Genomic DNA, 27,625 nt, shown 5'->3' on the forward strand with positions numbered 1-27,625 from the left:
TGGAACACGGGGCATTTTAGGGCACTGGAATTGTCCTGCAAGATATTGCAATGATGGCTACAGGCCGTTATACATTTTGTCAAAAACCTATAAAATGTACAGGGCAAAGTGTAAACATAGTGTAAGTCATAGATAATGGTTAGTAGTAATACTTCGATATGTGTTCATTAATTGTAACAAATGTACCACACTAATGAAAGATGTTAATAGGGGAAAATGGGAGGGGAGGGAGTAGGGTATATGGAATCCCCTGTATTTTCCATATAACTATAGTAATCTAAAGCTTTAAAAATAAATAAATGCAGGGAGCCCACGGAACCAATATTTCTCTCTGATGGCTGCTGGGTGACAGGCCTCAGCTCAGAGGTGAGCAGTGTTTTAGACCCCCAGCAGGTGAGGCTGAGCTACAGCCTGGTTGCCCAGCGGTGGGGTCCACTGTCACTGTTTGCACATTGGGCAGTGTCCCTAAGCTTTCCCAGACCAGCAAGCACAGGGGCGAAAACAGAACCAGTGTCTGCATCTGTTAGCATCAGGTAAACCTCTTTCTGGGCACCGGTGTGCCCGTGTCGCTCTGGTGCCCCAGAGCTGCCAGCCCTAGCACGTGCTGGGAGGGGCTGCAGGCAGCAGGGGTCCTTCCTCCCCACAGCTGCTTGTCTTCTGACTGCCCCTGCAGGAGGCCCCAGACCCCCAGAACGGCCTGTGCCACTGTGAACGAGTCGTGTAGCCAGATTAGAAGGATGCTTTGTCTGCACAAGTCACTCAGTGCTCAGCAGCAACAGGCAGACACGCGCAAACAGTAAAGAATCTTACCTCACAAAGGGGAGAAACAGTAAGAGCCACCAGAGGCCAGGGGCTGCTCCATTAGGAGCCCTCCAGGGCAGCCCATGTGCCTCTAAACCTCAGCTGGACCCTTCCAGCCAAGGGCCCTGCAAGGGCTGCCACCGCCAGGACCACTGCGGCTGTTTGCAGATGCAGCCTTTAAGTAGGAGTAACTGATGCAAAAAGCACTCGTGTTTTTATTTCAATTGGAACTCTTATTTCACTAAAACAAACCATTTCTGCTCCTCTCCAGAGTCTCTCAATCTTGAAGTGATCCAGACAAAAAGCACAGTTTTACTGGACGTGATTAACATCACAGCATGGAGTACAGGAGGAAGCGGAGGTCTCCAGGGAGACGTGAGGTGGGGCCACCCCGGGAGAAAGGGGGGGCCACTGGGGCAAAACAAGCGCTGTCCAGTGTAAGGCTACGATCTCCTTTATTCCAAAAATAAATACTTCACTTTCCAGCCGACATATCTCAAATCACATCAAGCACAGACAAGACACAGCGCCCCTGGGAACCGCGGACGTGTTAGTCTGGGATGCGCGCGCCCCCCGCGGGCTGAGTCTGAAGGCACAAGAGGACCGTCCCGGGCGCAGCGCGCCCACCCCACTCGGGAGGCAGAGCCGCTCCAGCCGAGGCGGCAGGGGCCGGGCCTGCGCTCACTCGGCCGGGGGGCGCGTGGCCACGTACACGATCAGCACGATGAGCAGCACGAGCGCGGCCAGCGTGGGCAGCACCACCGTGGCCACCTGCCGCCGCGCCTCCTGCATGGCCTGCTTGCGCTCCTTCTTGTCCCGGGACGTCTCCTTCCTGGGCTTGCCCTTGAGCTGCCGCATCCTTCCGCCGGGAGCCGGCGAGCGCCTGGAGGCTCAGGGACCCCTGCGGGGAGAACAGATGGCGGAGGATGAAGGGTGGGCAGAGGAGGCGCTGCGGGGCGGGGACGCACCCGCCCTGGCTGGCGGGCTCGGGAGCTGCCCCGGTGCTCCGCAGGCCCCGCAGGAGCTCCCGCCGGTGCCACCCGCTCACCTAAGCGGCCCCTCTCGAGGGCGCGGCCTCCCTCCGGCCGCTCCCTGGCGCCTCCCGGTCCCCCAGCCGGCAGGGCCCTCCCCGCATCCTCCGGCCTCCGCGGGCCCCACGCACCGCGCGGGCCCCTGCGCTGCGCCAGGCGCTGGGGAGGCACACGGCGCGCTCTGCCCTCAGCTCGAAGCCAAGGGCCCTGCGGCAGTGACGACGGGGCTGGCCATGCCTGCTGGGGCCAGTGTCCCGCCAGCCAGGGCTGTGCCCCCGGGCACCCGGCCTTCCCGGGGCAAGAGCGGCTCGGGGGCCGCTGGGGCGCAGGACGCGGCCCCCAGCCAGGAAAGCCTCGTGTCCTGACGCACGCACCCAGATTCCGACCCCGACGGCCAGAGCCTCTCGGGGTCACTCGGGTGGGTTCATGGCTGTGGACACCGCAGGCCGGGGACCTGGGGACAGTCAGGGGCCAGGCCCGCTTAGACGTGCCCACAATGCGCCTTCAGGCCGACGGCCTCGGGCCCCCTCCCGCCCCGCTCTCCTTTTCCAGTCTCCCAAGTGCTCCTAAGGTTGCCTCGCTGGTGGGGGCTCCCCGGCCTCAACGCCACCCCTGGACCCCGAGAGCGAGCTCTGCCGGATTCCAGAAGGAAGCCCCAGGCCTGCATGGCCAGCCCTGCCTGTGGAGGAGCGCCCCCGCCCGCCAGCTGCGCTGCGCAGACCGGCCTCATGAGCCGCGTCAGAGCCGGGGAAGCCCAGGGGCAGCAGGACCTGCCGGTCACCAGCCCGCGCCCAGGCTGCGAACCACAGAGCGTCCCCGGCGGGCGTCGCCGAGGTTCAGAGACCGGGAGGGCGGCCCCGGCTGGGCCTGCCCTGCTCCGGCTGCCCCCGCCGCCTCCCCCACGCGCAGGTGCCACCCCCCAAAGCTCCAGGCTCCTTGAGGACCCGTCCGTGGCATCTGGGGTCAGCGGAGCTTCCTGGAGAAAAGCCCAGGGGGCCAGGGAGGGTCTGCCGTCAGGATTCGAGGGACGGTGTGAGCTCCTGGCCCTTCCTGCCCCACCCCCCGGGGGTGGGCTAGAGCACCGCCCCCTGCGCCCCCAGGGCCAGAGCTCCAGGGAGGGCCCGAGGAGAGCACGATGAGAGCACGATGACAGTGGAGGAACCGGCCTGGAGGGGCAGGGCCAGGGGGTGAGCGGGCAGCAGAGGCCTTGTCTTAAGATGCTCCGGGCCCAGGAGTTCAACTCGGGAGGAGCAGATCCTGGGGTCCTACATGAGCAGGGAGGGAGGCGGGCACGGGGGACAGAGAGGACTCCGGGTAAAAACCGATGGGACTATCGAAGCATGAGACATGAAGAGAGAGCAAGGGCCGTGGGCGCTGTCTTCAGAAGAGGACCTCGGCCCAGGCGGGCGAGAACACAAGGCCAGGTGGACGGAGAAGGGCGGTCAGCAAAGCAGGAGGGGGAGGGTGGAGAGCAGACCAGCCGATCGAGCCGCGCCTCCAAGGGGAGCAGTTCTGCTGGACACCCCTGGACAGACGCCGTCTGCTGCGGGAAGGCCAGCTCTGCGCACAGCCAGCTGTGGGGAGACCAGCGGGAGAAGAGGGGGGCCCTGGCACATGAAAATGGAGGGACCTTCCGCAGGGACAAAACGAGACCCAAATGGACGGGTTCAAGGCCTGGGGAGGCAGGAGGGCAGGCACAGAAGAGGGGCCGCCTCGGGAGGGCAGGAGACGGCCTGGCTCGGGCAGAAGCGCTGGGCAGGGGAGTGGGCTCCCGGGCTCGGCGCCCGCCCCCACACACCACACCCCAAGGCTGCACCTGCCCAGGGGAGGCGGCAGCGAGGTGCCTCAGCCTCCCGTCAAGGCAGGGCTGAGAAACACCAGCGCACCTGTGGGCGGGGGCCACGGAGCAGGGGAGCATGGAGGAAGCTGGGAGACGAGAGGTGTGCCCTGGGTGGGCTTGAGCTGCTCTTGCATCTGTGCCACTGCAGCCACCTGAACCTGAGCTGGACCTTACTCCAGGGCCACAGCATCGGGGAGGGCCGAGCCAAGGCCAAGCCCACCCCTGCCCGCAGTCCACGCGCCCCCCAGGCCCGGTCCTGTGTTCGCACCGGCCCCTCCGAGAGATGTCGGAGGTCACGCATATGCTCAGCCGGCTCCTTCCCAGCAAGCAGGTGGCAGCAGGTCCCACGGGATAGGGGGCCTGCCTCGAGCCCCCACCAAGGCAACAGAAGACGTCACAAACGTCAGGTTCCAGTTCTAAGGAAGCCCCGTTGTGCCCCACCCCACCAACTGGCCATGGCAACTGGTCAGTGCTGGAACAGTCCAGCTGGCCCCAGCATGTGAGGAGCGGGAAGCGAGGGCCTGGGTGCCAGCTGCTCCTGACAGTGGCAGGTGCTTAAATGTATTTATACTTATCCACATATATGTACTTTTTCCAATTTGGAGAGCATGATGTACAGTGTTTAGGGAAGCGCCATGGGCAGTGAAAACAACAGGTTGGCACGTCCGCCCCATCGGCCCGGCTGTGCAGGCTCGGGCGAGAACTTCACCACTCATTCCTTCCTCTACAAAGGGACACCAGCACCGGCTTTACAGAGACACTGGAGAAGTAGAGACGTGTGGTCTAGAGTGCCTGGTACCTACAGGCCCGAGCTCGGTGAACCAGGGTCACGCGCCATCCAGGGACACTAGGGAATCCACTCGTTCCTCGGCACCGTGGAACCCGTGGTCAGTGGACTCACGGGGCTCCCCTTCTCTGCCCTCTGCGGACAGCTCACTACCGAGGAGGACCGGTATGAAGCTGGGCCCGAGGACAAGCATCAGACCTTGAGAATAACTCCTGAGCCACAGCGGGGTGCGCTGATGGTAAGCCTGCTACCCTTACATTAATAAATGCTCGTTTCATTCTCACCAGGTCCTGCGTATTGCCCCATTTTACATTAAGAAGCAGACTGAGCAAAGTATGGCGACGGCCACGATCAGGCTTGCTGGGGGCTGGCCCAGCTCGAAGCCGCGTAAGCTCCATGAGCGAAAACAGCCGCCGGAGACATGAACTTAGCCTACTCCAAGGCGGGTCCCCTCCCCTGCAGGACCCCACAGTGCCCCCCACACAGGACCAGCAGGAGCCGACAGCCTTGTCCTGGCTCAAAGGTGTGCTCCTTCCAGGTGCTCGCTGCAAGGCACGTGGGTCAGCGGTCCCCCGGTCCCACCCACTGAGCTGAGGGCTCAGGGAGCGTGAGGGGGCAGGGGCGCTTGAGCTCATTTAGAGACGACCACCAAGGGCCAGGCTGCCCGAAGGCCCGAGCAGAAACGCCACTCAGCCCTCCACCCCTGCCCTGGCCAGGGCAGCAGCAGTGCGGGAGCCAGGGATGCCAGACACTGGAACGGTGCCCGACAACAGCCTGGCTGCAGAGGCTGCCACAGGTGCTGGAGCTGTGTGTGACGATGACCTGACGGGGAGCCACTACAGAGAGTGCCACAGGCGCCGGAGCTGTGTGGGACAACGACCTGACGGGGAGACACTGCAAAGGGAGCCACAGGTGCTGGAGCTGTGCCCGACAACGACCAGATGGGGAGATGCTGCAGAGGATCCCACAGGCGCCAGAGCTGTGCCCACGACACTGGACGGGGAGTGACTGCAGAGGGAGCCACAGGTGCCGGAGCTGTGCCCGACAACGACCTGACGGGGAGACGCTGCAGAGGGTGCCACTCATACCCACTGCACAGAGGAAACTAAGCCCAAAGGGAGTAGACAGAAGGAAATAACAAGGATCAGAGCAGAGATTAAAAAAAAAAAAAAAAAAAAAAAAAAAATCAACAAAACCAAGAGTTGGTTCTTTAAAAAGAGCAACAAAATCAGCAAACCTTTAGCCCACAGCCAACGTCCTACTTGATGGTGAAAAGACTGAAAGCTTTCCCTTTAAGATCAGGAACAAGACAAGGATGCCCAGTGTTATCAGTTATTCAGTGTTGTCCTGGAAATGCTCACCGGAGCAATTAGGCAAGAGAAAGAAATAAAAGGCATCCAAATTGGAAAGGAAGAAGGAAAACTTTCCCTGTTTGCAGATGACATGATCCTATATGTAGAAAATCCTGAAAAATCTACAACATAGTTGCCACAGCTAATACCTGAACTCAGCAAAGTGGCAGGTACAAGACCAATACCCCAAAATCAGTAGTGTTTCTATACACAAGCAATGAATAATCCAAAGAAGAAAAAATGCGTTCACAATAGCAGCTAAAAGAATCAAATATCTAGGAATAAATCTAACCAAGGATGTAAGGGACTTATACAAAACACTGTGACAGACATCAAAGAAGACCTAAATAAATGGAAGGATTCCGTGCACATGGATCGGAAGACTGAATATTGTAAAGAAGTCAGTACTAGCTATATTAGGGTGCTCTAGGGAACAGAATCCACAGGAGAGATCTGTCAGTGGTATGAGATTTTATGAGAGTCTCTCACGTGACCGTGGGGACGCACAAGTTCAGGTTCACAGGCAGGCTGCAACCAGGGGCTCTGGGCAACGTCCAGTGAAGATCCTTGATTAATTTCCAGGAGATGCTGGCTATCATAAGACAAGCTGGAAATTCTCTCTGCAAGCTGAAATCGCTTTCCCTTTTAGGGCATTCAACTGATTGGAAAAAACATCAGCCATTGCTGATGGCAATCTCCCTGATTGATGGAGATGTAATCAGTCATCCGTGCAGTAAACTCACTGATGACTAAAGCCCACAAATGCCCTTGTATTAGAGTTAGCCCAGGGCTTGCCTGACCAAACTACTAGGCACAATTACCTGGCCGAGGTGACACATTAGCCTAACCATCACAGTCCAACCCTTGTCAGCTCAGCCACCATACACATTACCTTATTAAACCATACTTAGTCTCCAAGTAAAAACCATAAAAGACACATACACACATTTCCACCTAAAAAGTTGAACTCTCCTGCATACAACTGGAAACGCATTAATTCCCTACAGTTAGGGTACAAGTTCTTGGGTAATATTTACTCTTAAACTTGACATTCTCAAATATTATGACACGAAACTGATATAACTTGTCATATGATAAGGAAAAACACTGGGGAAGAAAACAAAAATTTGTTTTGTTTACATATACAATCATACTCATAACGAAACAGGGAAGAAAGACTCATGACTATTACAATCCTCGTTTCTGTAACTGGTCACGTGGTGGAAATTCATATCTATCACTACCTTCTTCCACTACCCATTCCATGTTTCCATTACCTGCAGCAAGCACTTCAGCGGGCCATGGTTCTCTACCGGGTGGGGTGACCCAAACTTTCATTCCTGAAGATTCTGGGCCATTGTTGGTCCTGCTTGGATTGGGTTGTTGTAATTTTCCATTGACTTTAATTATAAGGCATGCCCTAGAGGATCTCCTGTGTTCCAGGCAAACTCTTCTTTCCCCCATTATGAAGATGCAGTCCTATTTCCCCTTGATAGGATCAATCACCCCAGCCAGCACAGTAATTCCCTTCTTTGCCTATTGATTCAGAGGTAAGAGGAGCCCAAAGTGGCCAGGTAGAAGTTTTAACATCCAGTTCAGTGGAATCGCTGTTGTGTTCCCTGGTGATAGCACTCCTCCTCTTGGGACTAAAACCTACAGACCAGCAGAGTTTGAGGCTGTAGGGACAGGAAACAAAAATTTTCCTAGTGGGTCACTAGTAGTAATAGTGAGTGGTACCACTCCCATTTCCATCCCTTGGTTCCTGGACCCATGGATCCTGGTTATGGGAGAAACAGCACCATAGAGTGGACGCTGATTTAGAGCATACACAGTCTCCTGGAGAACACTGCCCCAGCCTGAAAGGCATTGCCCCCTAGTTGATGCCGTAATTGAGTCTTCAAAAGGCCATTCCATTGTTCTGTCAATCCAGCTGCTTCAGGGTGATAGGGAACATGGTAAGACCAGTGAATTCCATGGGCATGAGCCCATTCCTGCACATCATTTGCTGTGAAATGGGTTCCTTGATTAGAAGCAATGCTGTGTGGAACACCACGGTGGTAGATAAGACATTCGGTAAGTCCACGGATGGTAGTTTTGGAAGAATCATTGTGTCTAGGAAATGCAAACACATATCCGGAGGATGTATCTATTCCGTTAAAACAAATCATTGCCCCTTTCATGATGGTCCAATGTAGTCAACCTGCCACCAGGTAGCAGGCTGATCACCTTGGGGAATGGCACCATATCAGGGGCTAAGTGTAGGTCTCTGCTGCTGGCAGACTGGACACACAGCAGTAGCTACAGCCAAGTCAGCCTTGCTGAGGGGAAATCCATGTTGCTGAGCCCATGAATAACCTCCATCCCTACCTCCATGGCCACTTTGTTTATAAGCCCATTGGGCAATGACAGGAGTGGCTGGGGAAAGAAGGCTGAGCATTAGCCACAGAGAGGGTCATGTTATCCACTTGATTTTTAGATTCTTCCTCTGAAGTCACCCTCTGGTGAGCATTCATGTGGGACGCAAATATTTTCATGGTTTTTGCCCACTCAGAAAGATCCATCCACATACCTCTTCCCCAAACGTCTTTGTCATCAATTTTCCAATCATGTTCCTTACAAGTCCCTGACCATCCAGCCAAACCACTGGCAACAGCCCACGAATCAGTGTACAAACACACCTCTGGCCATTTCTTCTTCCAAGCAAAATAACAACCAGCACTGCTCAAAGTTCTGCCCACTGGGAGGATTTGCCCTCACCCCTGTCCTTCAGGGATGTCCCAAAAAGGGGCTGCAGGGCTACAGCTATCCACTTTCGGGTGGTACCTGCATATCGTGCAAAACCATCTGTAAACCAGGCCCGAGTTTTCTCTCTTCAGTCAACTGGTTCTAAACCAGATGGCCTAGAGGCCAAAGCTGTGGGCTGGGAAAAAAAGGTATAACAACATGGCAGGGGTGGTAATCATAGGCATTTGGCCACATCCTCATGTAACTTGCTCATGCCTTCAGGACCTGCTCGAGCCCTATCTCGTATACACCACTTCCACCTTATTATGGAGTGCTGCTATGCCTGCCCAACTTTATGGTTTGATGGGTTAGACAATATGCAGCTCATGGTAGGCAACTCAGGACTCATGGTAACTTGGTAGCCCATGGTTAAGCATTCAGTCTCCACTAAGACCTAGTAGCAGGCCAAAAGCTGTTTCTCAAAAGGGGAGTAGTTATCTACAGAGGATAGCAGGGCTTTGCTCCAAAATCTTAAGGGTCTGCATTGTGATTGTCCTACAGGGGCCTGCCAAAGGCTCCAGGCAGCATCTCTGTCATGGAAACTTCCAGCACCATTGGATCTGCTGGATCATACGGCCCAAGTGGTAGTGCAGCTTGCACAGCAGCCTGGACCCGATGCAGAGCCTCTTCTTGTTCCAGTCCCCGATCAAAACCAGCAGCTTTTCTGATCACCCAGTAAATGGGCCAGAGTAGCACACCTAAATGTGTTGTCTCCAAAATCCAAAAAGACCAACTAAGCATTGTGCCTCTTTTTTGGTCGTAGGAGGGCCAGATCCAACAGCTTCTCCTTCACCTTAGAAGGGATATCTCGACATGCCCCACACCACTGGACATCTAGAAATTTCACCATGGTAGAAGGCCCCTGTATTTTGTTGGATTTATCTCCCATCCTCTCTCATGCAAATACCTTACCAATAAGTCTAGAGTCTTTGCTACTTCTTGATCACCTAGGTCCTACCAACATGATATCAATATAATGGACCAGTGTGATGTCTTGTGGAAGGGAGAGGCAATCAAGATCCCTGGGGAGCCAAGAGTGCCTACAACTGCAAACAGGAGAACTGCATCCATCATCCAAGTGGAATCTAAGCACCCTCTTGATGGAGGAATAGAGTATGGATTAGAGTGGACTTACTGATATTCTATTCTGGAACTATTGTGATTAGCAATGGACATAAATGTAGCATTGAGATGGAGAAAGTAGCCATGGTAGCTGTTGAGGGTAGGGAGTGGGAAGAAGAGATGTGATGTGGGAGCACTTTCAGGACTTGGAGTTGACCTGGGTGGTACTGCAGGGACAGTTACTGGACATTGTATGTCCTCCCATGGCCCACTGGGTGGACTGGGGGAGAGTGTAAACTATAATGTGAACCATTGACCATGTGATGCAGCAGTGCTCAGAGATGCATTCACCAAGTGCAAGGAATGGCCCATGATGATGGAGGAGGTTGTTGTTATGGGAGGAGAGGGGTGAGGGGGGTGGGGGGGTATATGGGGACCTCACATTTTTTTAATGTAACATTAAAAAAAATAAAGACAAAGAAATTTTAAATATATATATTATCACACACAAAAAAATGATCCCTGTAGACAATATTATGACATAAGACCAGAAATTTGAATGGGGATGTGGTGGGAATCACCACCCCCGCATCCTTCAAATCCTTGATGGTGGCACTAATTTCTGCACTCCCTCCAGGAATCTGGTATTGCTTTTAATTTACTATTTTGCTAGGTAGGGGCCGTTCTAGTGGCTTCCACTTGGCCTTTCCAACCATAATAGCCCTCACTGCACAAGTGAGGGATCCAATGTGGGTATTCTGCCAGTTACTGAGTATGTGTATTCCAATTATGCATTCTGGAACTGAGGAAATAACCACAGACTGGGTCCAGGGACCCACTAGTCCAACTGTGACGGACCTGAGCTAAAACTCCATCAATCACCTGACCTCCATAAGTCCCTACTCTGCCTGGTGGACCACAGTCAGACCACTTCTGAGCCAGTGACATTAATTCCAGAAGAAATTAATCTCCAGAAGAAATTTAGTAGACTGCCCAACTATTTCATTTCTAGGTACCCCATGATATATTAGCCAATACCATAACTCTATGTGACTATTTTGAGTGCTGCTTTGAATGTGCCTTTCATTGCGGTAGCCACGCCCACTTAGACTTTGGTGATTAACTGCTGATACATGACTTTTAATGGACCAAGATCCTATCATCCCCATAAGGTTTAAGGATTCTGATTCCATCACAGCCCTCCCTACAGTAATATCTGGACTACAGAGAAGAGCAATCACAGAGCACTTCAGGGATGATGGAATTAGTCTTACAAATTTATTCCTCACAGTCCAGGTTAAAGGTGTTTCCTCTGGACATTCCTGGGGTGAGTGGGCAGCTCTCAAATGGTAAATCCATTCTAGCATTCCAATCTCCCCAAGCCTTTGAATTCCCTCTTCTACTGTGTACCAGGGCAAATCGGGCATCTCAGCCTCAGACATGCTGGGCCATCTTTTGGCCCAGGTTTCAATCAGCCATCCAAACTCTTAGAGCCCTTTCTAACCCCTCAAGCTACAGCGCTGAATCCAGAATTTCTGCTTAGTGGGCCCATATCAATAAATTCTGCCCGATCCACCTTTATATTCCTTCCACATTATCCCATGCCCTTAGTATCCATTCCCACACATATTCCCCTTATTTCTGTCTAAACAAGTTGGAAAGCTCAAGCAGTTTGGAGGCCTGTTGTTTTTAGTCTAGTAATAGGTCTGGAAGAGAAGAGGGGTGGTGGGGGTGAGTAAGGAGAAGGATCAGAAATGTCATGCGAGCTACTGACCTCAGGCATTCTTTGCATTTTCTTCGGGTGAGATGGGATTAATCTCTTCAGGCAGGTTTAAGATTCCTCAGGGCAGCCTGGAGGCTCCGCAGTGCATGCTGGAGTTTGGCTGGTCCATGCCTCAGGGCTGGGAGGAGGTCCAGACTCCCTGGGGCAGGCAGGAGGCTGGGCAGGGCAGGCTTCATTTTGGCTGGTACCCATCTCAGGGCTGGAAATTGTTTCAGACTCCCTGGGGCAGGCTGGAGGCTGGATGATACACGGCTGACAAGGTGTGGCCTGGACAGGGCAGGCCACGACAGGCTTATCTGGTAAAGTCTCAGCAGAATTCAGGGTTCCAGTGTCTCCACCAATATCATCATCATCCCATACGTCTCCATCCCAAGTCTCTATATTCTACTCTTTTCCAATCAATGCCTTCACTTTAACTACAGAAACCCTGCAGAGCTGAGACTTTAATTTCCTCTGTAACTCCGCTACTCGTACAATGAGGGTCTGAGTTTGGTTCTCCAGTATCTCAAGCCTGTGGCTGCAGGAGACAAGATTTTCTTTCAGAGAACACATAGAAACTTTTACATCATTCATGTGGTGTTTAAGTTGCAAATCTGAAGTGTTTAGCGCATCTCTTTCCTAACAGTATTCAGAGTATCTAGGAGGAGACAGCCAACATCATACCATTTGACTCCACAAAACTCTGTTAAAGTGTTGAAAACACTCTCACCCAGATCCTTGCTTCTTATAAGCATGGAAGTAGGGGAATCCAGTGATGCTATTTTGCATATCTCAATTGCCAATTTGCACCAAGGACTGTTAGCGGCCTCTTCGTCATTGGAAAGGGAAGCATTAGTACTCTTGACTCCAATTAGAGTAGAGAGTCAATTGCAAAACTCCCAGAACCACCTCAGACATCCCATGTTTAAGATTCTGTTCTTCAAGAACCACTCCTGGTACCAAGCTGTATTAGTCAGGGTTCTCTAGGAAAACAGAATCAACAGGAGGTATCTGTCAATAATATGAGATTTATAAGAGTCTCTCATGGGACCACGGGGATGCACAAGTCCAGGATCCACAGGCAGTCTGAAAACCAGGGGCTCCAGTGAAAGTCCAATGAAGGTTCTTGGTGAGTTTCTTGGAGACGTTCACTGTCCAAAGACAGCTGGGAAATTCTCTCTGAATGCTGAAATCACTTCCCCTTTTAGGCACTCAACTGACTGGATAAAAGAAACGTCACTCACTGCTGACAGCAATCTCCCTGGTTGATGTAGATGTAATCAGCCATCTCTGCAGTAAACTCAATGATGACTAAAGCCCATAAATGTCCTTGTGTTACAATTAGCCCAGTGCTTGTTTGACCAAACAACCGGGCACAATTACCTGGCCTAGTTGACCTATTAGCCTAACCATCACACCACCCAAAGCAATTCATAGCTTCAATGCAATCCCAACCAAAATTCCAACAACCTTCTTTGCAGAAACGGAAAAGCCAATTATCAAGTTTTTATGGAAGGGTAAGGGCACCCCAAATAGCTAAAGCTAACTTGAAAAAGAAGAATGAAGTTGGGAGAACTCACATTTTCCAATCTTAAAATTTATTACAAAGTAGTCAAAACAGCATGGTACTGACACAAGAGCACACATATAGACCGATGGAACAGAACTGAGAACTCAGAAATCAATCCTCACATATATATAGCCAACTGATTTTTGACAAGGGTGGCAAAGATCACTCAATTTACAAAGAATAGTCTCTTCAAGAAATGGTCCTGGGAAAACTGAATATCCATTTGCAAAATAAAAAGAGCACCCCTACCTCATACCATATACAAAAACTCAAAATGGATCAAAGACTTAAATAAAAGAACCAGGACTATAAACCTCCTATGAGAAAACATATGGAAGCCTCTTCAGGACCTTGTGTTAGGCAATGGCTTCTTAGACTTTACACCTAACGCACAAGCAACAACAAAAAAACATAAATGCACCTCATAAAAATTAAAAACTTTGGTCCTCAAAAGACTTTATCATGAAAATTAAAGGACAGGGAAGCAGCTGTGGTTCAATCAGTTGGGCTCCCATCTACCATATGGGAGGCCCTGGGTTTATGTTGGGTTTATGTCCCAGGGCCTCCTTGTGAAGGCGGCTCGCCCACACACTGCGGAGAGTCACCAGCCCACAAACAAGCAAGCGGGGGGGGGGGGGGGGGGGGGGGCGGAGTAGTTAAAAAAAATTAAAGGACAACCTACACAATGGGGGAAAATATTAGGAAACCATATATCTAATAAATGGTTGATATCCAGTATATATAAAGAAATCCTTCAATTTAAAAAGAGAACCCAATTTAAAAATGGGTGAAAGACTTGAACAGACAACTCTTCAAGGAATATACACAAATGGCCAGGATACACAAAAAAAGATGCTCAACATCATTAGCCATCAGCAAAATGCAATCAAACCCACCATGAGATGACATTTCATATCCACTAGAATAGCTGCTATTTATAAAACAGAAAATAACTAGTATTTGGAAAGGATGCAGAAAAATAGGAACACTCATTCACTGCTGATGGGAATGTAAAATGATGCAGTCGCAGTGGAAGACAGTTTATAGTTCCTAAGAAAACTAGGTAGAGAATTGCCATATGACGCAGCATCCTATTTGTAGATATATCCAAATGAATTGAAAGCAGGGACTCAAACAGACATTTGCACACCCATGTTCATAGCAGCATTAGTCACAACTGCCAAAAGATGGAAGCAACCCAAGTGCCCACCAACTGATGAATGGATAAATAAAATGTGGTATCTACACACAATGGAATAAAATCCCAATACATGTGACAACATGCAAGAAACTTGTAGACATCCTATTGAGTAAAATAAGCCAGACACAAATAGGAAAATATTGTATGATCTCACTGATTTGAAACAATTAGAATAAGCAAACTCACAGAATCTAGAATACACGTTACCAGGGGATGGAGTAGGGATAGGGAATGAGAAGTTAAGGCTTAAAATGCGCAGAGTTTGTATCTGGAAAGATATAAACATTTTGGTAATGTTGGTGGTAATGGTAGCACAACATTATGAACATAATTAACAGCACTGAAATATACATGTGAATATGATCAAAAGAGGAAATGTTAGATTGCATACATGGTAACAGAATAAAAATATTTTTAAAATCCATGGGATTACACTACACAAACAGCAAACCCAAAGTTAAACCTAGCCCAATTCCAACAAATGTTCCCCATCAATGCCAGGTGATAGTGGGAATTCTGTACTTCATGCACGATTGTTTTATAAACCCACAACATCTCTAATAAAGGGAGAAAAGCCAGAGAACCTGGGATGATGTGGGAGGAAAGTGCCTGGAGTCCGAGCAGCCCCCAGCCCTCATGCTGGCTCAAGATGGGTGCAAACCCCAAGGCGCGGGTGAGGACATGGCGGCCGCAGAGGGACGCAGGGAGCCACAGCCTTAGCCGAAAAAGGGCACCTGCATCGCGCCACACTTGGAAGCCACGTTTGCAGCCCGATGTTTTCAATTACAAGCATTTTATTAAGTTCCCTGCTTTCCTGACACTGATATTTTCAAAGATTCCCAGTAAAAGGGTCTTGTGCCCCGACACTTAAACCGCGGGGAGTGCCACTGCATGAGGACTGCAGGTCAGAGTCTCCGAGAAGGACGCTGCTCTCAGGCACAGAGAAGGTCTCAAGAAAAAAGACGGAGACACGACCTATTGGGCATCTCATTTTCCAACCTCTCTATCAAAAAACAAACCAAAACATCATTCGCCAACCTGCTCCCTGGTTAAAAGCTGAGCCATTTTTAAAAATCACATTTCATTAAACAATACCACAGGGCAATACAGCACGAGGCTCTGCCCACCTGATTAGCAGAATCACCTGTAACTATTTCAAGAAGGGAGGAAAGAACGCCCTCAGACACAGCTAGGTCAAGCTGATCATGGAGAGAGTAGCACTGATGGAAGCACCTAAATGTCCTGTGTTAAATAAGACCGAGCAGAAGTGAAAACGGCGAGCCTGGCTATGGAGTGCCAGGAGAGCCGCCTGGCCAGGGGCCCTCCACGGAAGGCCAAGAACCTGCCTCCCGAAGGGGACACGGGCCGGCAGTGGAGGGACCAGAGCAGCTGCCCAGGAACCGAGAGGCCCCAGGAAGGGCCCTCCATTTAGGGGCACTGCACCAGCACCCGCTCCTCTGAGCCCCCACCCCCCACAACTCCCGGCTTGGAGGGGGCGAAGTCTGGTGTGTCTGTAAACGCCTCTGTAAAAGGGAAGGAACTGCTGTCGATTACTGTGGTTAGGAAGGGCTGAGATGCGCTTTCCAAGAGAATCGAGAGAACTGGTAAAACCCATACGGAACTTCTGAGGGTTATTTAGAAGAGAGGGTGCAGGAAACAGTCTCCAGAGCGGAGGCCTGCTGGCTTGGAGCAAGGAGGCGGCCACAGAGCAGCTGTCCCTGAACCGTAGCAGTGCAGATGGGGAGGGGTCTGCCACCGGCACGAGCCACAGGGGCCTCTCCTGCCCGTCCCTCCCCTTCCTCTTCTCAGCATCCCGCTCAAGGGCTGCATCACAGGCCAAACCGCCTGGAAAATGACGAACCAGATGCTTACACACAAAAGTGTTGCTCTCAGCTTCCTTCCAACAAAAGCCAAAAGCAAAGGACATAAGAGACGCTCACAGATGAGAATCTGTTTGAAGGAGGGCAAGCCGCAGGCGCCCACCTTCTAGCGGGGCAGATGGAGGTACGGCCGCCCAGTGGGCACCAACTGCTGGGCACGACCTAGTCTGCCCCAGAGGTTCACGGGAGAAACGCAAGCGGGTGCCTGATAAAGCGAGGGGCGCCGTGACAGGCCAGCCACAGCATAGGGAGTGGGGTGGACAGGCGCCCCCATGGGGCTCCACAGAGGCGCCCATGGCGAGCAGCACCCGGACAAAGGTGTGAGGGGGACAGGCGGGAGGGAGCGCCTCCGTGCGTGCTGGCGCGTGTGCGGCACCGCGGGCTTCAGGGGCAAAACGCTCGTCCATGTGCGTTTCCTCAGCAACTGCTCCTGCAGTGGTTTAAGCAACCTGGACTTCCAGGCCAGGTGGCTTGAGTTACTTCTGCTTAGAAAGGAGAGGCGGAGGGGCAGTGGGTGCCGGGCCCACCCACCAGCGCCCTTTCGGGGACCCCCACCCCGCACCACGCGCTGCTGGGGGTGGGCACCGTCAGCCAGCCCGCCTCCCTCCCTCATCTGAGAACACAGACGTGCAATTCAGGCAGCAGCGGGCAGGTCAAGACTGACGTCAGCAGGACCCCGCGGCCACAGCTGGGCCAGTGCGGCCTCCCCGCTCTGGGTCCCTGCATGCCAGACTCGGACGGCAAGCGCTCTGCCAGCCAAAGAGAAGGGCAGGGCAGGGCAGGGCTGGGGCTACAGAAAGAAACGGAAGCGGAAGGTGGACAAGTGAGGTTCTGAAATAACACCTAGGGAGAAACAGAAGATGACGAGAGTGACCCGGCTCCGAATCACTGTCCCAACTGCTGAGTGGAGACGGGCCTCAGCCAGTGATTCACAGCACCAGGCAGATCCTGGAGAAGAGGGCTCCAAATACACACACTATGCCTACAAAGCAAAATAAATAAGAATCTCACTGAAAGTGCTAGGATGGGAGTGCGAAGTTTCCACAGCAAGCAGGAACCACGGGTACTGGGCAAAGCCTCGCGTTTCCACAAAAGCAGCAGCGCAGGGGTCTTGTATGTTCTACTTCAGAGGACGTGAACATTCTTCCTGAGTGTCAACGCCTTATGCCCAACCTCCATCCCTTGCCGTAATTCTCCACTGGTTCTCAGGAGTAAGCCTTGGCTCGGGCTTCAAGAGCCACAGCTGTGTCCGACCACTGCTCACGACTGGTCAGCAGCCCCTTCAGGTCACTGCTGGCCAGCATGCGGCAGGCGCTGCGCGACCCCTCCCTCAGGGGCGACATCCATCCAACCCCCAAAGCGGCCGGGGATTCCTAAAAAGGCAGTACCTGTTTTCCTTGTTTTTCCTCCTCTTGACACTTTCCTTTCCCCATGTGGGAGCAAAACTGGTTTGGAAAAGTCACAGAGTAACAGCTCCAGCCCCAAGAGAACCCAGCTGCTCCAGAGGAGCGGGAGAACTAGGTTTCCAGAGTTGTCAGCACCACGGAAGCTTGGTTAACAAAAAACTGTGAAACACAAAGAAACAGGAAAGTATAGCCCATCCACAGGTAAAAAAAGATTTTCCAGAAACCATCCCCAAGGAAGCTCATACACTTGAAATATTAGCCAAAGACTAATTTAAATTTAAAACCTTAAAAATCAACAGTCAAGTATGTTCAATGAGCTGAAGGAATCCATATAAAAAAACTGAAGGAAATTAGGAAAATGCTATCCGAACAAAACACAGAGACAGAAATTATAAGAAGGAACAAAAATTTTGGAGCAGCAAAGTACATTAATTAAAATGAAAAACCATGAGGTGGATTCAACAGATTTGAACAAGCCAAAAAAAAAAGGTTCAAGGAACTTGAAGACAAGACGATGGAAATTACACAGAGGAGAAGAAAAACAGTAAAGAAACTGAGCAGAGCTAGAGGCCCGGCCAGCATCAAGCACCAGCACAGCATCGGAGCCCAGGAGGAGGACAAGAAATGGGCAAGAAAAGTATTTGAAGAAACACGGGCCCAAGCCTCCCCATTCTGCTGAAAGACATGGATGTACACGCAGGAGGGCCGGCGAACGCTCACAGGATGGACTCTAAAAGATCTAAACCAGGAAACGGACTTGACCCAGTGGTTAGGGCGTCCATCTACCACATGGGAGGTCCACAGTTCAAACCCCGGGCCTCCTTGACCCGTGTGGAGCTGGCCCATGCGCAGTGCTGATGCGCACAAGGAGTGCCCTGCCACGCAGGGGTATGCCCTGCGTAAGGGAGCCCCACGCGCAAGGAGTGCGCCCTGTAAGGAGAGCTGCCCAGCACCAAGAAAGTGCAGCCTGCCCAGGAATGGCGCCACCCACACTTCCCGTGCAGCTGACGACAGAAGCAACCAAAGAAACAAGACGCAGCAAATAGACACAGAGAACAGACAACGGGGGGGAGGGGGGATTTTAATAAATAAATAAGTCTTTAAAAAAATAATAAAATAAAATAAAAGATCTACACCAAAGACGAGGAGGTGAGGCGCTGCAGGGAGTCACTTGCCACACACGGTGTGACGGGCAGGCTCCGTGTCGCCTCAGCCAGCTCGTGGTGCCCAGCTGTTGGCCACAAGTACCGGCTGACTGTGAAACGAGGGCACTTGACGGCTTTGAGCAGTGCGTTGCCTGCACAAGCAGCTGGTCGTCTACAATCACCCAACAAAAGCAGAATATACATTCTTCACAAGTGCACGTGGAACATTTTCCAGGATAGTCCGTGTGTTAGAGGTCACAAATCTTAATGAATTTAAAAATACTGAAATCATACATGGTATCTTCTGAGACCACAAAGTAATTTTTTAAAAAGCAACAGTATTTTTAAAGGCAGTAATAAAAAACAGAAGGAAACTGGAAAATGTACACACTTATGGAAATTAAACAACAACCAATGGGTCAAAGAAGAAATAAGGTAAATTAGGAAAGAGCTTGGGATGAATGAAAACAGAAACACAACATACTAAAACTTATGGAATACAGCAAAGGCAGTGATCAGAGAGAAATTTATAGTTCAAAATATCTACATTAAAAAAGAAGATCACAAATAGCCTAACTTCACACCTAAAGAAACTAGAACAAGAAGAGCAAACTAAACCCAAAGTTAGTAGAAAGAAGGAAATAGTAAAGATTAGAGCATAGATCAGTGAAACAGGTTAGAGAAAAACAAGAGAGAAAATTAACAAAACAGAAAGTTAGTTTTTTAAAAAGATCAATAAAATTGACAAACCTTTGGCCAAACTGACAAAGAAAAAGAGAGGACACAAATAACTAAAATCAGGAATGAAAGTGTGGACATGACTACCAACCTTACAGAAATAAAAGGATTTTATAGGGTTCTCTGAACAATTATATGCCAACAAATTTTAAAAACCTAGGTGAAATGGACGAAATCCTTGAAATATACAAATTACCTAATTGGATGCAAAAAATGAATAGAAACCCTCAACAGACCTATAACAAGAGAATGGATCAGTACAACAACAACAACAACAACAACAAAAACAACAGGACCAGATGGTTTCACTGCTAAATTCTACTAAATATTTAAAGATTTAACACCAATCATTCTCAAAATCTTCCAAAATAAAAACAGAAGAGATTACTTTCCTAACTCATTCCATTAGACCAGCATTACCTTGATATCAAAGTCAGATAAAGACAGAACAAGAAAAGAAAATTACAGACCAATATCCCTTATGAATACAGACACTAAAATTCTCAACAAGATACTAGCAAACTGAATCCAGCAGTATATTAAAAGGATTATACACCACAACCAGAAGGGATTTATTCCAGGAATGCAAGGATGGTTCAACATAAGAAAATCAATGTAATAGAAACACATTAACAGAACAAAGGGGAAAAAACACACACAATTATCTCAAATGACACAGAAAAGCCTTCTGACAAAATCCAACATCCTTTCATGATTAAAAAAACACTCAGAAAACAAGGAATCATAATAAAGGCCATATATGAAAAACCCACAGCAAATATTATACTCAATGGAGAAAGAATGAAAGCTTCCCCCTAAGATCAGGAACAAGACAAGGATGCCCACTGTCACTACTGTTATTCAACATAGTACTGGAAGCTCTAGCCAGAGCAATCAGACAAGAGAAAGAAATAAAAGGCATCTGAATTGGAAAGGAATAAGTCATATTATCCCTATTTGCAGATAGCATGATTCTATATATAGAAAACCCCAAAGAACCCACACAAAAGTTACTAGAATAAGCAAAATCAACAAAGTTGCAGGATACAAAATAAACATGCACAAGTCAGATGGATTTCTATAAACCAGTAATGAACAATTTGAAGAGGAAAACAATACCATCTAAAAGAATAAAATAACTGGGAATAAATGTAACCAAGGAAGTAAAAGACTTGTTCACTGAAAACTGTAAAACATTGCTTAAAGAAATTAAAGAAGACCTAAATTAATGGAAAGAAATCTTGTGTTCAAGGATTAGGAAACAATATTGTTAAGATGTAAACACTGCTTAAAGCAATCTACAAACTCAGTGGAATCCCTACAAACATTGCAGCAGCCTTTTTGGCAGAAATGGAAAAGATGGACGTTAAATTCACATGGAATCTCAAGGGTCTCCAAATAGACAAAATAATTTTGAAAATGAAGAACAAAGTTGGAGGACTCACATGTTCTGATGTCAAAACTTATCACAAAGCTACAGGCATGAGGCTAGCCATATGTCAGACCAAAGGAGTAGAAATGAGAGTTCAAAGTTAATGCACACATCTGTGGCAGGCTGGTTTTCAACGTGGTGCCACATTCTTTCAAAGGGGAAAGAACGGTGTCTTCAACAAACAGTGCCGGGTCAACTGGAGATCCACATGCAAAAGCGTGAATGTGGGCCCTACCTCTCACCATTCACAAAAGTTAATTAAAAACAGATCAGCAACCTAAGAGCTAACACTATTACAACCCTTACAAGAAAACATAGGGAAATATCCCTTAGACCTTGTAGTGGGCAATGGATTTTTAGATTTTACATCAAAAGCACAAACAAAAGAAAAAATAGCTAAATGGAACTTCATCAAAATTAAAAACTTTTTGTGCAAAATATATTATTAAGAGTGAAAAGAAAACCTACCAAAAGGGAGAGAATACTTGGAAACCCTATATCTGATAAGGGTTTAATATCCAGAATATATAAAGGACTCTTACAACTCAACAACAAAAACATAACAACCCAATTTTTCAAAATGGGCCAAGGGTTGAATAGACATTTCCTTAAAGAAGATATTAAAAGGGCCAGTGAGCCTATGACAAGATGTTCAACATCTTTAGTCATTAGGAAAAGACAAATTAAAACTGTAAGATACCATTTCACATCCACTAGGATGCCTAGTATTTTAAATACTGAATTAAGTGTTGGCCCTGATACAGAGAAATAGGAACCCACATATACTGCTGGTGGAAATGTAAAATGGTACAGCCACTGTGCAAACAGTTTGTGGTACTTCAGAAGTTAAACACAGAATTACCATATGAAAAAAAAATCCCTCTACCAGGTAAAACCCGAAAGAACTGAGAGCAGGGCCTGGAAGATATCTCACACCAAGGTCCTAGGGGCATCACAACTGCACCCCAGTATCCGTCCACCCATGAATGGGTAAATAAAACGCGCTCCTGCACAGTGGAATACTGCTCAGCCATAAAAAGGAATGAAGTCCTGACACTGCAACAGCACGGCTGAACCCTGAAGACGTCCTGCTGAGGGAAGCAAGCCAGACTCAGGACAAACTGCATGATCTCGCTGGCTGAGATCATTAAAATAAGCAAACGCACAGTCAGACTCTAGATTATAGTTTACCAGGGGTCCAGGAATGGGTTGTTAAGGCTTAAATTGCATAGGGTTCCTATTTGAAATGACGGAAATGTTTTGGTAATAGATGGTTGTGATGGTAGCACAACATGGTTAATGTGATTACCAGCAATGAAATATATATGTGAATGTGATTAAAGGGGTTAGATTGTATATATGGTAACAGAATAAAGGTTTTAAAAAAACATAGGACTACACTACACAGTGAACCCTAAGTTAAACCACAGACTATTGTTAATAAGTACCCTTATAAAGATGTGCTATTATCAATTGTAACACATATTTCACACCAATGTATGGTGTTAGTAAAGGGTGGTATACGGGAACCCTATCTTTTTTGCATGACTGTTCTTTAAACCCACTTCTCTATAAAGAAAAGCCATTTTTAAAAAAGAAGTGACGCGCTTGCTGGTATGTTACTCCACACCTGAACCCTGAAGACATGGTGTTGAGTGAAATAAGACACAAATGTCAAATATTGTATGAAATACTTACAATTAGCAATTACCAGTGATGGAGGTATGGAAAACGAAGAGCTACTGCTAAATGCATATAAGTTCTGGTTTGGGATGATGAAAATAGTCTGGAGATAGATAGTGGTGAAAGTTACACAGTATTGTCAGTGTACTTAATGTCAAAGAATTGTCCACTTAAAATGGCTTAAATGACTTCTGTTATGTATATTTTACACTCTTCTTACTCAAGTTCTGACCCCAAGGCTATTCGTATAATATAGCTATGCTTATAAAATGTATTAACATTTTTCCAGCTGTGTGGACAGAACAGGATCAAAAGAGAAGAGGAAGCAGGTGTGCTTCAGTGCTGTTCTGCGTGGAGGGAAGGGAAGAGATGCTGGCTCCTCCCAGAAGGAGCCGGGTCAGAGCAGAGGGGCGTGAAACACACTTGGCAGCCTTCTTCAGTCCAAACTGGCTGTGAGTCCACCTTGCAAGGCCGGTCTCACAGCCCATTTCCTAAGCAAATTTACTCATCCTTCACTCACAAGCACCTACTACGTGCTGCGCACCGAGGAGGTTCCCTCACACTTTAGAAGGTCAGCATTTCTCACAAGCTACGCTCCTGACGATGCAGCCGGGCAGTTGTCCAACGTCTGTCCTGACCTCCATCGCTCCTTGGTGACCCTAGAGAGGCCCGGCAGAGCTGTGGAAACGGGAGACCAAGGCCTACTGGCTGAGCGTCCACCCAGCGCTTGAGCCTCAGGGGGCTGAAGGGCTCGCCTGTATCTTGCGTAGCCATCTGAGCCACATAAACAACGTTTAACATTTTCCAAGCCTGAATTTTGCTTGCCATTGTATCCCCATTCAAGAGGTACTCAATAGACATGTGAGGTGTAGCAGCACATGAATGAACACAGGCAATCAATTTCCTCATCTGTAAAAATGGAAAAGGCAGGCTACATGATTAATTCCCAAGGGAAAATCTAAGGAACACTAATCTTACGAGCTGTGCCAAGAAAAGAGGGTTCCCAAGCTATCGACTTGGGAAATTCTACATTCTATATAGCCTACCATTCCCCTTAAAGATTGACAATGCACATGAAACAATAAAGGCTCTGGGAAATGAACCTTCAATTAAAAACCCACTGACTGCGAATCCTCAAACCTAGAGAAGCACAGATGCTCTTTCATGCTTGACACTCATTGACCATATAGAGGCCTGCGGTCCAAGGACACCCGGGAAAACACTAACCCAGACTCTTGATTCATTCAAAAACATTTGGTAGGCCTTGCAGTGGTGATGGTGATGGTGAAGGTGACAGGGAGGAGGGGAGGGGAAAGGGAGAGAAGGGAGGGGGAGGACGGGGGAGGATGGAGAGGGGAGGGGGAGGATGAGGAGGGGACAGGAGGAGGGGGAGGGGAGGAGAGGGAGAGGTGAATGAGGAGAAGGGGAGGGGGAGGGGAGGGGAGGGGAGGAGTCGACGCTGATGTCAGCTGACATTATATCAAGCTATTCCCTTGTGACAGGAATGGTACTGGGGCCACTGCCAGCACCTTGACTCAGGCTACGACATACTGGAAGAGATCAACACACACATAATGACCAACCAGTATCAACTGAAGTTAGAGACAGATGGATGGACACACACATATGTACAAATATACACACACAAACACATGTATATAGTGTGTGTACATATACTCATGCACAACTTTAGTTTTATGTAGTGTATGCAAGTGTACATACACATGTATACATGTATGTGCATACATAAATGTATAACTTTAGTTATGTGTATTGTGTGCACATAAACACATAATGCACCTACATATATGCATGTGTACATATCCTTGTGTATCTTTAGTATGTGTATCATATATACAAACACAAATAGAAACACACATGCATATATCCATGTATAACTTTAGCTATGTGCATTGTATGTACACACAAAGCGTGCATGCATGTATACACCTGTATGCATGTGTGCATATATACATGCATAACTATTATATGCACACACATACACGCATGTGTGTGTGTACATGTATAGCCTTGGTTGTGTGTACCGTACGCACACACACAAGGACAGGCAGATGGTGGTGAAGATGCGTACCCAAGCAGAAGGGGCTAGAGCCAAGAAGTGGGAAGAAGAGACTCCCGTGTGTGCAGTGCTGTCTTATCCTGTGGTTTTCAAACTCCGGTCCAAGACCCAAAACCATGCTCAGCTTTGCTGACGGCTGCCCCGGCAGTGCAAAGCACGCAGACAAAAACATGAGCATCGTGGCACGCCCCAGAACTGTGGTGCCCGACAACCTCAGCGGGCACTGTGCTCTTACACCAGGTGCGCAGTTTTGAATGTCCTTGTTGAAGCAGGGAAACTACTCATTGTGTCACATACAGGCCCCTGACCGCCCATCTTTCTAATACCCTGTCTTACAAAGCGGGGAGCCCACAGAAAGCATTTCAGCAACAGACCAAGTATGGTAGCTGTCTGGTAGAAAAAGCACCTGAGTCACAAGCTGAGCTTTCCAGCACTGTTTTTCAGGAAACACCATCTCTACTGAGACAGTGACTCACAAAAAAACGATAGTTATTCAGATTTGAGTATTTGTAGGCATTGTTCTCAAGAAAGAAAAAAATGAACCTGTCCTTTTAAGGAAAATGGACAGCATTGTTGCTTAAGATAACATTTGAGCTTGCAAGCCAAAATTAAAATATGGAACACTTGTATCCACCACTTCACAGTGTCCAGAACTTTAAGATTGGTTCAGATGAGATCAGTGACCACTTCTGATAACAGACATGGTATTGTTATTTTTCTAAGCGGTGATATCAACAAATACGACATTTAGTATTTTCCAAATGACCAGTGCATGGTGCTACAAGGTGATACACTAGTAAAAAGATCCTTCCAAAAGGCAAGACAGACCAGTGGACTTCACTGAAATAGACAAAAGTTCACTGCTGAGGCTGCAGTTCCACATTGCAATGAGCCTTTAAGAAACTAACATGTGTCCAGTTTTAATAAAGTTTCAAAGACCATCTACAAATAACTGAACAGGCTACTAAAATACTCCGCCCTTTTCTAACCACAGATCAGTGTGAGGCAAGATTTTCCTCACAGACTTCACCAGCACAGCATATTGCAACAGAGAATGCAGACATTTCAGAACCCAGCTGTTGTCTCTTAAGCCAGGCTTTAGAGAGCAGCAAAAAAGTAAAATAGTGCCATTCTGTCCAATGAATGCTGTTTTAGAAAAGTTACTTTTCATTAAAAATGTTATGTTGTGTAATATGTTTGTTGTTATATTTAAATGAATTTAATATACAGTTTTAAATGTTCTCAGTTTCAGTTTCTAATACGGTAAATACTGAGAAATATAACCTACATAAATGAAAGCACTTTGGGGATCTCACTGATTTTTAAGAAAGGGTTCCTGAGTCCAAAAGTTTGAGAACCTCTGGCGTGGTCTAATGGGGACAGGAGTGGCGGCCGGCAAGGGACGGCCACCCACGGCCCAGAGGTGGGGGGTCAGAATGAGGAAGGCAGAGAGGTGTCTTTCAGAAAGAGCTGGGCACCATAAATACCTCCTTGCTCCTTGAACACGGGTCAGACTGCAGGGCACTGAAGGTCTATTTTATAACCTGAAAAACAAAATACAAGTTTCTATAAAAGAGAGGAAGAGAAAAACACTAAGTGCTAAGGACAGACGGGAGGAGGAAAGAGGACTTGCAAACAGACTTGTGGCCAAGGGGAAATCACCAGCACAGAGCCCAGGGCTTTAAACTTCTCAGGATGCGCAGCCAAGAAGCTGCGGCAGTAAAGAGGAAGAGGAGAGCAGCAGCAGGAGAAGACAGGCCTGCAGAAAGGAAAAGAAACAGGGGAAGCCACCCCGGCGGCGCGCGCACCCATCCACCAGCTCCTCCCAGCGGCGCTCAGGGGTGAGGAAGCAGATGCACTGCATGGAGACCACCGCAGAGCCCTCCTGGGAGCAGACGGAGCGGCCTGACGACCAGGGAACACGTGGTCTGACTGACTGGCCCTCCTGAGCAGGTACCTCACCAGGAAGAGTTTGCCTACACCAATCAGGAACACAGACCACAGAGAAGAGACCAAAGACAACCGTTAAAACCTGCTCTCATGGGAGAGAAGGTTGGCAGAGCTGTGACTGAAACGAGAAAGGGATCCTCTAGATCCACGGAGGACCAGGACCCGCACCCCACCTCCCGCTCCCCACCTCCCGCTGGTGAAGGCTCCCCCACCTCCCGCTCCCCCAGAGCACAGCCTGAGCTGTCACAGCATAACCGAGTGAGGAGCAGGGTCTAAACCCCCTGGACGTGAGCGCAGACCCTGAGGAGCAGCACTGAGCCCTCCCAGCGCCCTGCCACCAGCCGCGCCCCGGCCCCTTCCACCTCCACGTCAGCTCAGACAGGGCAGGTACGGCGCTGCCACCCCGTTTTAAGGAAGAGGAGCAGCCCCCTGGCTAGCAGCCAGGACCCTGACGCCTGAGCAGGGGCCAGGGCTCCCACCAGACTGCACTGCCCAGCCCCACAGGGCTCCGGGGCCGCATGCGGGCCAGCGCCTCTTCCTGCAGGTAGAGCAGGACACTGAGAATCCACGGGATTGAAAGACGAAAACGGAGCAGAACTCAAAATACTCGCGCACACCCACAGACATCAACATGGCCAATTAAAGAAATACTTTCTACAAAGACCCAACAAAGGAAAAGGAGAACCCGAGGAATATTTCTACGGCGACAGCCAAGGAGCTGCCTCCCTGTCCTTACCCCTCGCCAAGCCCACTGGATGCGCACCCGTTACCACGTGAGGCACTGCCCTGGCAGCCCGAGCGCTGTGGCCGCAGGAAGGGCTGTGACTTGCAGGGGCCAGGACCACGGGCAGGCCACGGGGGAGTGTGTGCAAGGGGAGGGGGGGCCTCATGACCACGTGGATATGGGACTCTCCTAAGAGCAGGGGTTACAGTGGCGGGGGAGAGGCCATTCTGGTCTGGAGGCAGCAAGGGCGCAGGCGCCCACAAGGCACCCTCTGCAGAGGGAGGACTGCAGCCAGCCAGACACCTACCTGTGTGCATGGACACCGGCACAGCATACACCACACTCACACCTGCGAACTCACACACCTTCACAGAACACACCTGGACATTCACACCGG

The 27,625-nt window shown here is 49.2% G+C and overlaps 1 long non-coding RNA gene across 1 annotated transcript in view; it reads right to left on the reverse strand.

Moving 5' to 3' along the window:
* Positions 1-1,239: 1,239 nt before the first annotated feature.
* The window catches only part of LOC131276318 (uncharacterized), a 43,637-nt gene continuing 17,251 nt past the window's right edge, over positions 1,240-27,625 (reverse strand). The window contains exons 2-3 of the long non-coding RNA XR_009183813.1: positions 26,042-26,098; positions 1,240-1,702 (exon numbers count right to left, since the gene is read on the reverse strand). This is a non-coding gene — a long non-coding RNA (uncharacterized lncRNA). The remainder of the gene's footprint in view (positions 1,703-26,041; positions 26,099-27,625) is intronic.

This window comes from Dasypus novemcinctus, chromosome 27, assembly GCF_030445035.2.
Source record: "Dasypus novemcinctus isolate mDasNov1 chromosome 27, mDasNov1.1.hap2, whole genome shotgun sequence".
NCBI classification, from domain to species: Eukaryota; Metazoa; Chordata; class Mammalia; order Cingulata; family Dasypodidae; genus Dasypus; species Dasypus novemcinctus.